The sequence below is a fragment of the Pleurodeles waltl genome, chromosome 6 (assembly GCF_031143425.1).
Source record: "Pleurodeles waltl isolate 20211129_DDA chromosome 6, aPleWal1.hap1.20221129, whole genome shotgun sequence".
Taxonomy (NCBI): domain Eukaryota; kingdom Metazoa; phylum Chordata; class Amphibia; order Caudata; family Salamandridae; genus Pleurodeles; species Pleurodeles waltl.
The window spans coordinates 422,225,281-422,238,107 of NC_090445.1; positions in this window are offsets into that span (position 1 = coordinate 422,225,281).

The window sequence follows — 12,827 nt, forward strand, 5'->3', positions numbered from 1 at the left end:
TTCAGTCTGTCCTCTGCTCCTTAGTGCTTCACCAGGATGATGAAACCGGTGCTGGAACACTTAAGGGCTCAGGCTCATCATCTGCCTAGACGATATTCTGACCCTCAAACAGTGTCCACGTCATCTTTCTGCTCAGTTACAGATTCCTATAGACCTCCTGGAATCCCTGGGTTTTGTAATCAACAAGCAGAAATCTTATTTGACTTCAGCCCAATCATCTCAGTTTCTGGCATTCCTGATGAACTTGACCAAGGCTATGCTCGGTCTTCCATCTCGAAAGCGCTCCAAAATCCAGCATGAGCTCAAGCAAACCCTGGCCAAACTGACGGTCTTGTTGTCATATGGCCCAGGTAGTGGGCCTTCTTTCCTCTTAAATTCAGGCTATATTCCTGGGTCCCCTTCACTAAAGTGAGTTGCAGCACTAAAAGATCTTCCACCTTTGGAAAGGGCTCTCTTACTCCCAGTCCATTTCTTTCTCAGAGGAGGCAAAGGAGGAATTCCATTGGTGGATCCTCCACATGGAGGCCTGGAACGGAAGAGGCATTTTTAGGTCTCAGCCTGATCTAATAGAATCTGATACCAGTGGAGAATGTTGGGTGACACGCTGTGGAGAATTCTTCACAGGAGGAAAATGGTCTTCCACAGAACAAGACCTCCATGTCAACTGCTTGAAGCTAATGGCGCGGGGTCTTTTGCGGTGAGATGCTGGACCATGGACAAGGCCCAATGCTGTGTGCTTCTCATGATGGACAGTGTGGCAGCAGTCCGCTATGACAATCATCTGGTGGGGGGCGGGGATGGAGGGGGGCATCCAAGACCCTATCAGTTCTGGCTCAGTCCCTGTGGAATTCCTGCCTGGCCAACCATATTTCGTTGGTAGTAGAACACCTCGCAGGCAAGACCAATAAAGTTGTGGACTGGCACTCCTGTCATTGGCAAGATGCCAGTATGTAGAGACTTCATCAAGCAGTGTTTTTACAAGCATGTTGGAGTCCTTTTTGGATCGATCTTTGTGCATCCCGGCTGGAGGTTTGTCAGCTGGCCCCCAGATCCCAACAAAGTGGCGACCAATGCCTTTCTCCAAGACTGGAGCAAGGAAAAGGGTTATGCCTTGTACTTGAGTGGACAATCACATGATCATCTCAAATGGGGGCATCGTCAGCAGGTGGACTTTGTAATGATTAGCTCAGTTTGGAGGTCTCCAGTATGGTTTCTAGTACTGATGGAACTTTCTTGGGATTTTCCAGTCCTACCCCTGTTTCCGTATCTCCTCTGGGATCCCCAGAGCAATCAATATCACCTGGTTCTATCTCGGCCTCTCGGCCTCATGGCGTAGTGGATTACAGGGAACGTTGGAAAGTCCCAAGATTGTCCGAGGAGGCTGCCGGCTTGCTCTCCAAGGCCTGAGCAGATTTCTACAAACAAATGATACCACTCCTCCTGGTCGAGATGGTTGTTAGTGTCGTCGACAGCTGGATCCTGTGGGGGCAGACATTGTCTGTATCTTGAATTATTTTGGCATCCCTTGCCTTGGAAGCTTTAGCCTATGGGTGTGAGAAAGTAGCCTCTTTCTAGCATGGTTACCCCTATTTTAGGCCTGTTTGTTAGTGTGTTTTAACTGTCTCACTGGGTTCCTGCCAACCAGGACCCCAGTGCTCATAGTTTGTGGCCTATATGTGTTGTCAGTGTGCTTGACGGTCACTGAAGGTCTGCTAACCAGAACTCCAGTGCTTATGCTCTCTCTACTTACCAAATTTGTCACTATAGTTTAGTGACTCCATATTCCAATTGACACACTGGACCCGACCCTTATAAGTCCCAAGTATATGGTACCTAGGTGCCCAGGGCATTGGGGTTTCAGGAGATCCTTATGGGCTGCAGCATTTCTTTTGCCACCTACTATAAGGAGCTCAGACAAACCTTTCTTCAGGACTGCCACTGGAGCCTGAGTGACATAGTGCACACACTATTTCACAGCCATTTTCAATGCACTTAAGTAACTTATAAGTCACCTACATGTCTAACCTTCATTTACTGAAGGCTAGGTGCAAAGTTACTGTGTGTGAGGTCACCCTTGCACTAGCAAAGCCCCCCCCCCCCACGTTGTCCAGGCCAATTCCCCTGACTTCGTGAGTGCGGGGACACCATTATAAGCGTGCACTACATATGTCAATACATATATGTAGCTTCACAATGGTAACTCCGAATATGGCCATGTGAGGGGTCTAAGATCATGGAATTGACCACCCCAATCCATGGACCCCCAGTACTGCCAAACCAGCTCTCTCAGGTTTCCACTGCAGCCCCAGCTGCTGCAACCTCAGACAGGTTTCTGCCCACCTGGGGATTGAGCAGCTTAATCCCAGGAAGGCAGAACAATGCATTTCCTTTAGGAGAGGGGTGTTACACCCTCTGTCATTGGAAATAGGTGTTACAGGCATGAGAGGGGTAGCCTCCCAGAGCCTCTGGAAATGCTTTGTGCCCTTCAAACAGTGACCTCCTTGCATAATCCAGTTTACACCGGATCAGAGACCCCCTCCCTCCCTGTCCCTGCTCTGGTGCGAAGCTGGACAAAGGAAAGGGGCTTGACCACTCCGGTGCCCAGAGCTGCTCCAGAGCGTCCCTGGCATTAGCCATCTTGGATTTCAAGGTGTGGGGACCCTCTGGAGACCTCTGAGTGGCCAGTGCCAGCAGGTGCCGTCAGAGACCCCTCCTGATGGGTGCATACCTGGGTAGGTAGCCAATCCCCCTCTCAAGGCTATTTAGGGTCTCTCCTCTGGGTGTTTCCTCAAATTCAGTTTGCAAGATTCCTCCAGGACTCCTCTGCTTCTGACCGTCGGATCAACCGCATACTGCTCCAGGAACCACTGCAACAAAGTATCCAGGACAACTCCTGTGACCTGCAACTTCAGCTCCAGCCAGCATTTGCAACAGTTTCCAAGGTGTGCATGCTCCGAGGACTGCCTGTCTTCACCCTGCACCAGAAGAACCGAAGGATTCTCCTGTGGAGACAGTCACTTCCTGGCTTCTGCAGGCACCCTTCTGCGACGACAACAGACCGGGTCAGTGCATTGCCATGGCTCCAACCTCTAAGTAGAGCCCTTTCCATGGTCCTCTGAACTCCTGGCCCCTGTCAGGAGTTCAAGGCCCTCCACCCGCAGGCTTCTGCCTGCGCCTCATCCCTGGTGTCTAGTGGGAGAGCTCTGCTTTCCTACTAGGCTACCTTCTGCCTTGCTCCTCCTTTTGTGTGCTCTGCTCTGCGCTCTGCTCCACTACTGCCCCTTAGTGCTCCTTTTCTTCATTTCTCTCTCTCTCTCTCTTCCCACCACTGCTGCTGCCCCCTTTTTCGTCTCTGCCCCTTTTTATTTGCATCGTTTCTCCCCCCCCCCCCCCCAGCTGTCTCCACCCCCCACCTCCCTACTTAATGGTGACTGAGGGGCCGAAGGCAAGCCCACCTGCGCCCGTCCGTGCATGGACTGTGTCCAGCACCAGAACTCCTGGCTGCCGTCTCCACCTCCCCTCCACCCCCCCACCCCCCCAGCCCCCACCACCACGCACGTCTTCAATACGACTACGCCACCCACAGCACCGGTCACTCTCCCACATGCATTTAAGCCTCTCCGCACACCACCCGCGGACCCTTCTCCTGCTGAGACTGCACCTTCACCAGCCTCCACGCCAACGACCCACCCACTAAGGCAGAACGCAACCATCTCAGATGTAACCTCCTCAACACCCGCTCTGCTCACAAGCACGCAGTAGTGCTATGGAATCTACTCGACAGTCTCTCCAGACCGAAACCTGAATAAACCCCTCCTCAGCACCTGACATCGCCATAGCCATCCCGCACGGCTACAAGATCACCCGCAGGGACTGTTCCAACAAACCAGGAGGAGGCATCACCATCATCCACAAGAACACCCTCAGCACTGCCAAACTCCTGCACTTCAAAATCCACACTGACCCAAACATGACCCTCGTCTACAGGCCCCCGGCTCACGACAGCAATTCAGGGACTCCATTACTGACATCATCATCAGCATGCATGCTCTTGCGTCCACTGACTACATACTCCTCGGAGACTTAAACTTCCACCTTAAACACCAACGACGACAACAACACCGCCACCCTGCTTGACAACCTCTCCAACCTCTGCCTCAAACAGCTCATCACGACACCAACCCACGCCACAGGACACACACTCGCCCCTGTTTTCTCCATCAGCAATCGCGTTTCTTTCAGCCACACCCCCGAACAGACCAACGCTGCATCCACTTCTTCTTCAAGAAACCCACAACACACCATCACTCACATTGGATCCTCCACCACAGTTGGAACAAGATCACTGAAGACCAACTTATCACGACCCTCTCCCAGAACCCACCCATAGACACCACCAACACTGATGCAGCTGCCCGCAACTTCAGGCAATGGGTCAACACCTGTGCCAATACTCTTGCCCCAATCAAGAATCCCTCCAATAGACGCACCAACAGAAAGGCCTTCTGGTTTACTGCCGACCTCCATGAATCTAAGCGAAGAGATCACTGAAGACCATCTTATCACGGCCCTCTCCCAGAACCCACCCATCAACACCACCAACACTGATGCAGCTGCCCTCAACTTCAGGCAATGGGTCAACACCTGTGCCAATACTCTTGCCCCCATCAAGAATCCCTCCAATAGACGCACCGACAGAAAGGCCTTCTGGTTTACTGCCGACCTCCATGAATCTAAGCGAAGACTCGAAAGAAAGTGGCGCCAAGATCAGACTCTGGACAACCACACAGCCTTCAAAAACACCATCCGCAGACACCACCAACTCATCTGAGCCGCCAAAAGAACCCCCTTCAAAGACTGAATCAACAACAACGCATACAGCCACAAGGAGCTCCTCAAAGTCGTGAGGGAACTCTACAACCCCAGCTCCAATGCCAACGACATCCTGCCAACCCAAGACCTCTGTGACTCCCTAGCCTCCTACTTCCTCCGCAAGATTGCAGACATCCATGACCGCTTCAGCACCCAGATTTCTCTCCCCCCTTTTCTCCCCCAGCAACCACCAACACCACAGATTCACCTCCGACAAACCTCCTGCTCTCCTGGACCCCTGTCAACGCACAATCGAAATCATGAATATCATCAACTCCGGCTCTCCATCTGACCCCTGCCCTCATCACATCCTCAACAAAGCAAGCTCTGTCATTTCACCCCAACTACAGAAGATCATCAACAGCTCCTTCGCGTCCGCCACCTTCCCGGAAAGCTGGAAACACGCAGAGATTAACACCCTCCTAAAAAAAAACTCAGGCGGACCTCAAGAACTTCCGGCCTATCTCCCTGCTCCCCTTCCTGGCAAAAGTCACTGAGAAGGCAGTCAACAGACAACTAACCCGCTTCCTAGAGGAGAACCGTACCCTGGACCCTTCCCAATCCAGATTCCGCAGCAACCACAGCACCGAAACTGCCCTCATTGCCGCCACCGACGATACCAGAACCATACTGGACAGTGGCGAAACCACAGCCCTCATCTTCCTGGACCTCTCGGTCGCATTCAACAAAGTCTGCCACCACACCCTGTGCTCACGCCTCAGCAATGCTGGAATCCGCAACAGAGCCCTGGACCTTGTCACCTCCTTTCTCACCGGCAGAGCCCAGAGAGTCTGCCTCCCCCCATTCTGCTCGAAGGCCACCGAAATCATCTGCAGCGTACCCCAGGGTTCGTCCCTCAGTCCAACCCTCTTCAACGGCTACATGGCCCCACTCGCTAACATCGCCCATCCCACAACCTCAACATCATCTCATACACGGACTACACCCAGCTGATCCTCTCTCTCACCAAGGATTTTGTCAAGATCTATCTCCACGAAGGAATGAAGGCCATCACTGAATGGATGAAGAGCAGCTGCCTCAAACTCAGTTCTGACAAGACGGAAGTCCTCATCTTCGGTTCTACCCCCTCCGCATGGGATGACTCCTGGTGGCCTGCCACTCTCGGAACCGCTGTCACTCCCACACACGCAACCTAGAATTCATCTTGGACCCCTCACTATCCATGACCAAGTAAGTCAACGCCATCTCCTCCTTCTGCTTCAACACCCTTTACATGCTCCGAAAGATCTAGAAATGGATACCCACCAGAACAGTCACTCAAGCCCTCGTAAGCAGCAAACTGGACTACGGCTATGCCCTCTACGCAGGAACCACAGCCAAACTCCAGAAGAATCTGCAATGCATCCAGAACGCCTCCACACGCCTCTTCCTGGACATCCCCCGCCACTGCTACATCACAGACCACCTGACAAATCTGCAATGGCTCCCAGTCATCAAGAGAATCACCTTCAAACTCCTCACCAATGCTCACAAAGCACTGCACAACACAGGACCCGAACACCTCAACAGACAACTCTCCTTCACTCCGACCTGGCATCTCTGCACCGCCGACCTCGCCCACGCAACCATCCCACGCGTCCGTAGAACTACAACCTGCGGTAGATCATTGTCGCACCTCGCCGCACAAACGCGGAACACTCTTCTCACCCACCTGCGCCAGACCAAAGGCCTCCTTACCTTCAGGAAACTTCTCAGGACCTGGCTGTTCGAGCAGTAGCAGCACCTCCCCCTACCTTCTCCCCCCTCAGCACCTTGAAACCTTCACGGGTGAGTAGTGCGCTTTACAAATCCCTGATTGATTGATTGACAACCGTTACTCTGGGACTCCTCTCCTGACAACGAGCGTGCTCCCTGGAACACAGGTTTTGGACCGAAGTGACCCAGACGGTCCAGGTGTCCAAATTTGGTAGAAGAGCTTGCCTCCTCGTGCTTGTTCCAAAAGTTCTTCGTGCACAGCGTACCCCAGGCCCCCAGCACTCGATCCTGTGACGCACAGCTCCCTGAGTTGTTCTCTGGTGGCGTGGGACCTTCCAGTGTAGTTCTGCAACGACCTCACTTTGCATCGTCTTTGTTCCAGTGTTCTGGGACTCCCGTGGGTGCTGCCTGGTCTTCTGAGGGCTCTCTGAAGTGCTGAGAGCCCCCTTTGTCTCCTCAGTCCAAGTTGAGACCCCCAGGTCCCTCCTGGGTCCAGGCAGCTCCTCTTTGATGCAAACCACGTACTTGCTTTGAAGCAAGGCTTGTTAGTGGAATCCAGCGAAAACAGCCTGCATCCAACAACTCGACGTGGGACATCTGCTGCACCACTCAGGAACCCCCGCAGCCATCTTCTTTGGTCCACTTCTGTACTTTTCTTCTGACAGGATAATCCACTTTTGCACCTTCTTCTAGGTTGGCAGGGCTCCTGTCATTCCTGGGCACTTCTTCGACTTCTGGACTTGGTCTCCTCTCTCCACAGGTCTTCAGGTCCAGGAATCCATCGTTTGTTGCTTGCAGTCTTGCTTGGTTCTTGCAAAATCCTTTACCACGACTTGTAGTGTGTCCTGAGGAAACTTGCTATACTTTACTCCTGCTTTTCCAGGCTCTGGGGTGGGGTACTTTACTTACCTTTGGTATTTTCCTGCACCCCTCTACACACTAGCCTTGCCTAGGGGGGAATTCGACATTCGCATTCCACTATTTTAGTATATAGTTTGTGTTGGCCCTAGGCCCATTGCAATCTATAGTATTTTCTATTGTTTGCACTATTCTATGACTGTTTACTTACCTGATTTTGGTTACTAGTGTATATATTGTGTATAATACTTACCTCCAGAAGGAGTATTGCCTCTAAGATATTTTTTAGCCTTGTGTCACTAAGACTGCCGGAGAGAGATTAAGTTGTCATCTTCACCTCAACCCTGTTATTTTAAGTTAAGGGATTTTAATGTGGTGCTCCGCCTTTTTCAGGCTTTGCCCTCCAATAAGTATTTTTCTCAGAAATAGCTGTCTGCAGAACTAGCAACTCTTCTGTGTCTGATATCTTGGCGAAGGCTTTTGGATGTGAGAGTTCAGGACTTTTCAGGTAGAGTATTTACTCCAGAAGGAATAACTGTCTACATTTCTGGGAGAATAAAGTGTAACTCTAGGGTGGTTTCTTACATGGCATATCTAGACACTCTGAAGCTGTGGGCTAGGCTGGGGAATAATCTCAACGAGGGAGATTGGTCTTCGGATTCAACTTTTAAAAGGTTTTATTTTAAACCAGTGATGAACCTGGCAACCCTGGTGGTTGACAAGCGTTGAAGTAGCCTAATCTTCTCCTCCGGGTGGGTACTGACATAGATTGAAAAATTTCCTAGCTAACGTAATGGAAAATTTCCGTTCTATTAAGGACTTGGAGGTGACGATTAGTCCACCTAGTTTTTTACTAAGGTACTGGGCTCTCCCCATGCAAGTCTCTCCAGGGGAATGGAGTTTTTATTGACTAGCCAATGTAAAACTGTACAATGTTTCTTTCTTATGCTTTTAACATGTATAATGCATTTGTTCATTGCGTTGCATTCTGATATTTAGCTAAGTTAATTTCATTGTTGTGTATTTCCCTATTGCTTTCTTCAGTGGAGTATTCCCTCTGGTTTATCAGACTATTCTTTATTTTGTCAGGGGCAGAGTCCCATAACCGGGATGATCTATCTGCAGATTGGTGGTGTTCGCAGGAATAAAGAGGGGTATAGAACATCTCCTGGGAAGATGAAGCGACATTGGAGGCCATGAATGAACGAACTGTTTTTTGTTTTCTCCCATTATTTCATGGGAAATGTAGTTTTATTATGATTGTGTTGCAATTCTAATGGCTGCTGGATTGAATAAAACAAAGAAAGAAAGCCTAATCCTCGCCTCCGAGTCCTTAATAGAATTGAAACTTTGTTACATTAGCTAAGAAATGTTTTCATTATCCTTGCCTCTACCCCACTTTACTAGTAGCAGCCCTGTTTCCAGTTGCAACACCAACCCTGTCATTGCATCAAACTGAGGCAGGCCATCTTCTGCATGCTTGGGCACCAGTCCCAAACAGCACAACTATGGGCTCTTGGATACTGTCTAATATAGAGAATTAAATTGGTATAGAGTTGTTTCCATTGCATACTTGTTTTTTCATTATTTTGTTTATGAAATGCACAGTTGCCCCTAAGTTACGGTGCACTATATTAATTCCTTTCAATAAATGGAAAAACATGTCATATTTATAGTACCAATTAGAATTTCTTATTTCAAACTTCATATAATTCATGTTTAGATGAGTGCTTGTTTAACACTGTGGGATTCCTAGACAAAAACCTGCAAATCACACACACGTAGTCATTTCTTATTTAACCATTTTATTCAGAGAATATTCTGCCTTTCCCACCTATCTCGTGTTGGAGCTCAGTAATTCAACAAATAGCTGGTAGAGCCACAGATCAAGCAACTTAATAAAGTTACTAAATTAACAGGTACCTATGTTGGACTTGTATATACTTTAAATGAGTGATTTATTTTAGAGTACAATAATAACCTTGGATCCTGCCATAGTGGGCTATACCGGCCGTTAATGGCCTGAGCCAACAAGGGAGCGGGACTTCAATTGCTGCTATAGCCCAGCTACGAAGGGCTATAAGGCTACTAGAACATTACGCCACTAGAGGGCAAAATGTTCTAATAAATAAAACAAAGTCCTCACGGAGTCAGAGGGGATTGAAATACCCGCAGGCTTGTGAAGCTTTTGTTCACATTTGTTGCTGTGAACAAAGAACATTGAAATGTTGACGCGCCACTACCAGGCAGTAAAAGCCCGGAGCACTCCATTGTCTTTAATGGAGCTCGCAATATTCCAATGTTCTAATATTTAAATCCACTAGAATTATTGCAGATTTTATTTTCAGTGTAAAGTGCAGTGGTGCTGGATTAAGTCCATGGGAGTGTGCCAAGTGATTGTGTCTCAGCTGCATGGCCTTTTCAAAAGGTGACCTGTGACTGACTTCTTTCCCTCCTTCAGAGGTTATCACGCCACACGACTGCTCAAGCCCTAGTAATGTTTGTCGTTCATCTGATGCTTGACTCACTCCAACACGCTCCCCACGGTACTTTTTTCAGAGGAAACCTTTAACATAATTGACGTTATCAGTCTTACAGAGGTATGTACTGGACTGTTCTTGTAGATGAGGAGACTTGAGTAGCTGGATGGCATTGGGAGTTTACTTTACATTCTATAGTTTCTAAAGATTTTTAATTATTTGAGCCTAATGGTCTCCAGAATGTTCCTGTTTGAAATGTAAGTGCTCTGATGATGTTCACCCTCAGCTGGAGAGACCAGCTAGTTTAAACATATTTTATAACTGCTTTCCCGAGCTGCCGTTCTTCATTTTTCTAGGTTTTTGCGCATTGATTAACCCAGTCCTATCATGAAATGCAAAGACCCATAGCTGAGCGGATTTAGCAGACATATGGGAGAGCCTGACAACTAAGTATATCTTAACTGTTGATTTTTACGGTAATAGTTTTCTCTCTCCCTTGGAGCATGGACATGTTTCTTGTGTCCTTTCTTGCTTTTTAAGCACCATAGCACTCACCCCGCCCACACATCTTCCACTATCTCTATTCCACCCCACTCCTGCCAGTAACATGGTGGGTGGGAGTTGGACACTGAAGCATCCAACACTGGCTGCGGCATACATTTCTCAAAAATATATATATAAATTTCAGTTATGCTGCAGTACAACATGGCTGAAAATATTGCTGAAAACAATTCCACACTTAGGTGAGGCCTACTGGCTTTTGCCAATGCTTGCGCCAAAATGCAGCTGAGTATGACGCAGAAATAAAGTCACTGGTTTCTGCACAGCCCTTCATTCAGTTGTGAGACTTTAGGGGATTCACTGAGGATTCAAGAAAGACAAGCGTTTTATTAAAAACAGATACTGTAATTTGAAATTCAGTACACACGGAATCTGCAGGACCACGGGTCCTAAATTGCCCTCCAAACACAGGCTACCAGTCAGACAAAAAAAAAGTCACAAGCAGATAGGCATTCTCCACTCGAGTCGAGATGCAAGATAGTATTTGTTTGCCTCTGTTCTCACGTTAGAAGACCCACTACCTGCCTTACTATGCTATTTATACTTACCATCCGCTTCTCTGGGGTGCTTTTGGAGTAACGGTGTAGGGGCGTTATTTGGATAAGTGTCCACAAATGGCATATGGCCCGTAGGAATTCTATACGAGGTCGGCAAGAAAGGCAACGCTGCTACTCACTGGGCCTGTTCTGATCAACATTTTGTTCCTCAGAAAGAGGTTAGTCGCTAAAGTTAAAAATATTGGCAAGTGTGGAGACTAAACAATCGAGGGTTTAGACCTTCAATTGTATAAATGGTCAATAACCAGACTGAGCAGGCCGCTCATCTAAGGAGTCGTGCACAGCTGTTAACTCCCTCCTAACCGTGCCTAACAGTAGCTATTACTCACAGCCTCGACAAACCCAGGATCCATAGTTCCGAAACACCTATGGGCCTGATGTGTCCCACATAACCTGTCCAACTAGCTCTTCGTTTACGGTTGCCGCAGTGTGCAGCCTAACACCAGGAGCCAGCATCCACGGCACAGATATTTCATCCTTGAGGTGAGTGAAGTCCTTCCTCCTGTCTAACATCACAGTGGTAGCCAGGACACTACCATCCTTCCACAATAATCTTAGGCACTCAAGGACAGCCTGTACTTGATTTTATAAAAATAACATTGCCAGGGGACTAGTCACAGGAAAGTAACATTCTTTTTTCTTGTCCATAAATGTCACAGCCTTTAGATAGAAAAGCAATCCTGCAGTTCGGCGGTGAGACTCATCTTAATGAAACAGTCAAAGTTGTAGCCTTGTTTTATTTTAGTTGGGCAAATGCACTCAAATACTGACAGTACAAGGGCTAGTACAGGAACAGTATTCTTTCCAGTCGTAGCCACGTTTCCCACTTTTTGGACGATTTAGTGATAAGGAATCAAAGCGTTTAAGGTTTGTTTTTTTTTTTTTTTTTAAACAACCCATTTATTTCTGTGCTGTATTGTACCTATTTGAGCAGTCAAGCCCAAGTATAATTTGGCCCTACATTACGTACAACTATTTGTTCTTCTCTTTCAGTGCAGATGCTGGAATACACGGCCATTGTCAAGCGACTGCTTACCCAGAGAAATGTCCTGTCCACCTCCAGATTTGTTTCTCCAGCTGTTTCCTGCAGTCTGAATGAACTAAACTACAGTGTAGGGTTGGATTCTCAACACGATTAGTGTGAGATGATTCATCACTGCAGTGTCACGTGCAATGCGTGTGGACGACAGGGTATAACCTATCACCAAATTACCACAGCTGGAGAAAATAACGTGTGACAGATATGGCCATCTAAAGACCAACAAATGGCACAGGGCTGTGTATGGGACAGACGAAAAGACAAATTCTAAAGCAGATATTTGAAGTGGTTTCTGGTTATGCCTTGCTGTCCCACTGCTGGTTTTCCCTTTATGTTTAATCTGAACTCACGCATCCAAATTTTTATGACTCCACAAATACAATTAAAAGGTATTTAAATCCCTTCCCTAAATAATTTTGGCTTTGAGAACCTGCAAAATAAGAATAAAATAAAGGCATGTAAACACTTTGGAATTTTAATCTTTTTTTAATAGGAAATTTAGCTTACAAAAACCAAGGTGTAAAAAGAGTAAAGATTTACAAAACAAAATCATAAAAACATGATTCATAATTAACACTCCAAAGAGAAGTCCTGTTCCATAGTATTTAAACACAAACTTGCCGGCTGTCTATTCCAAGAGAATGATAAAAGTGCCTAGGAGGATGCTAACTTGTACAGGGAGTATATTCAGGCAGGTTGTGGAAGCTGGTGTGCTAGAATCTCTTCTTTAAAGAATCTGAACGG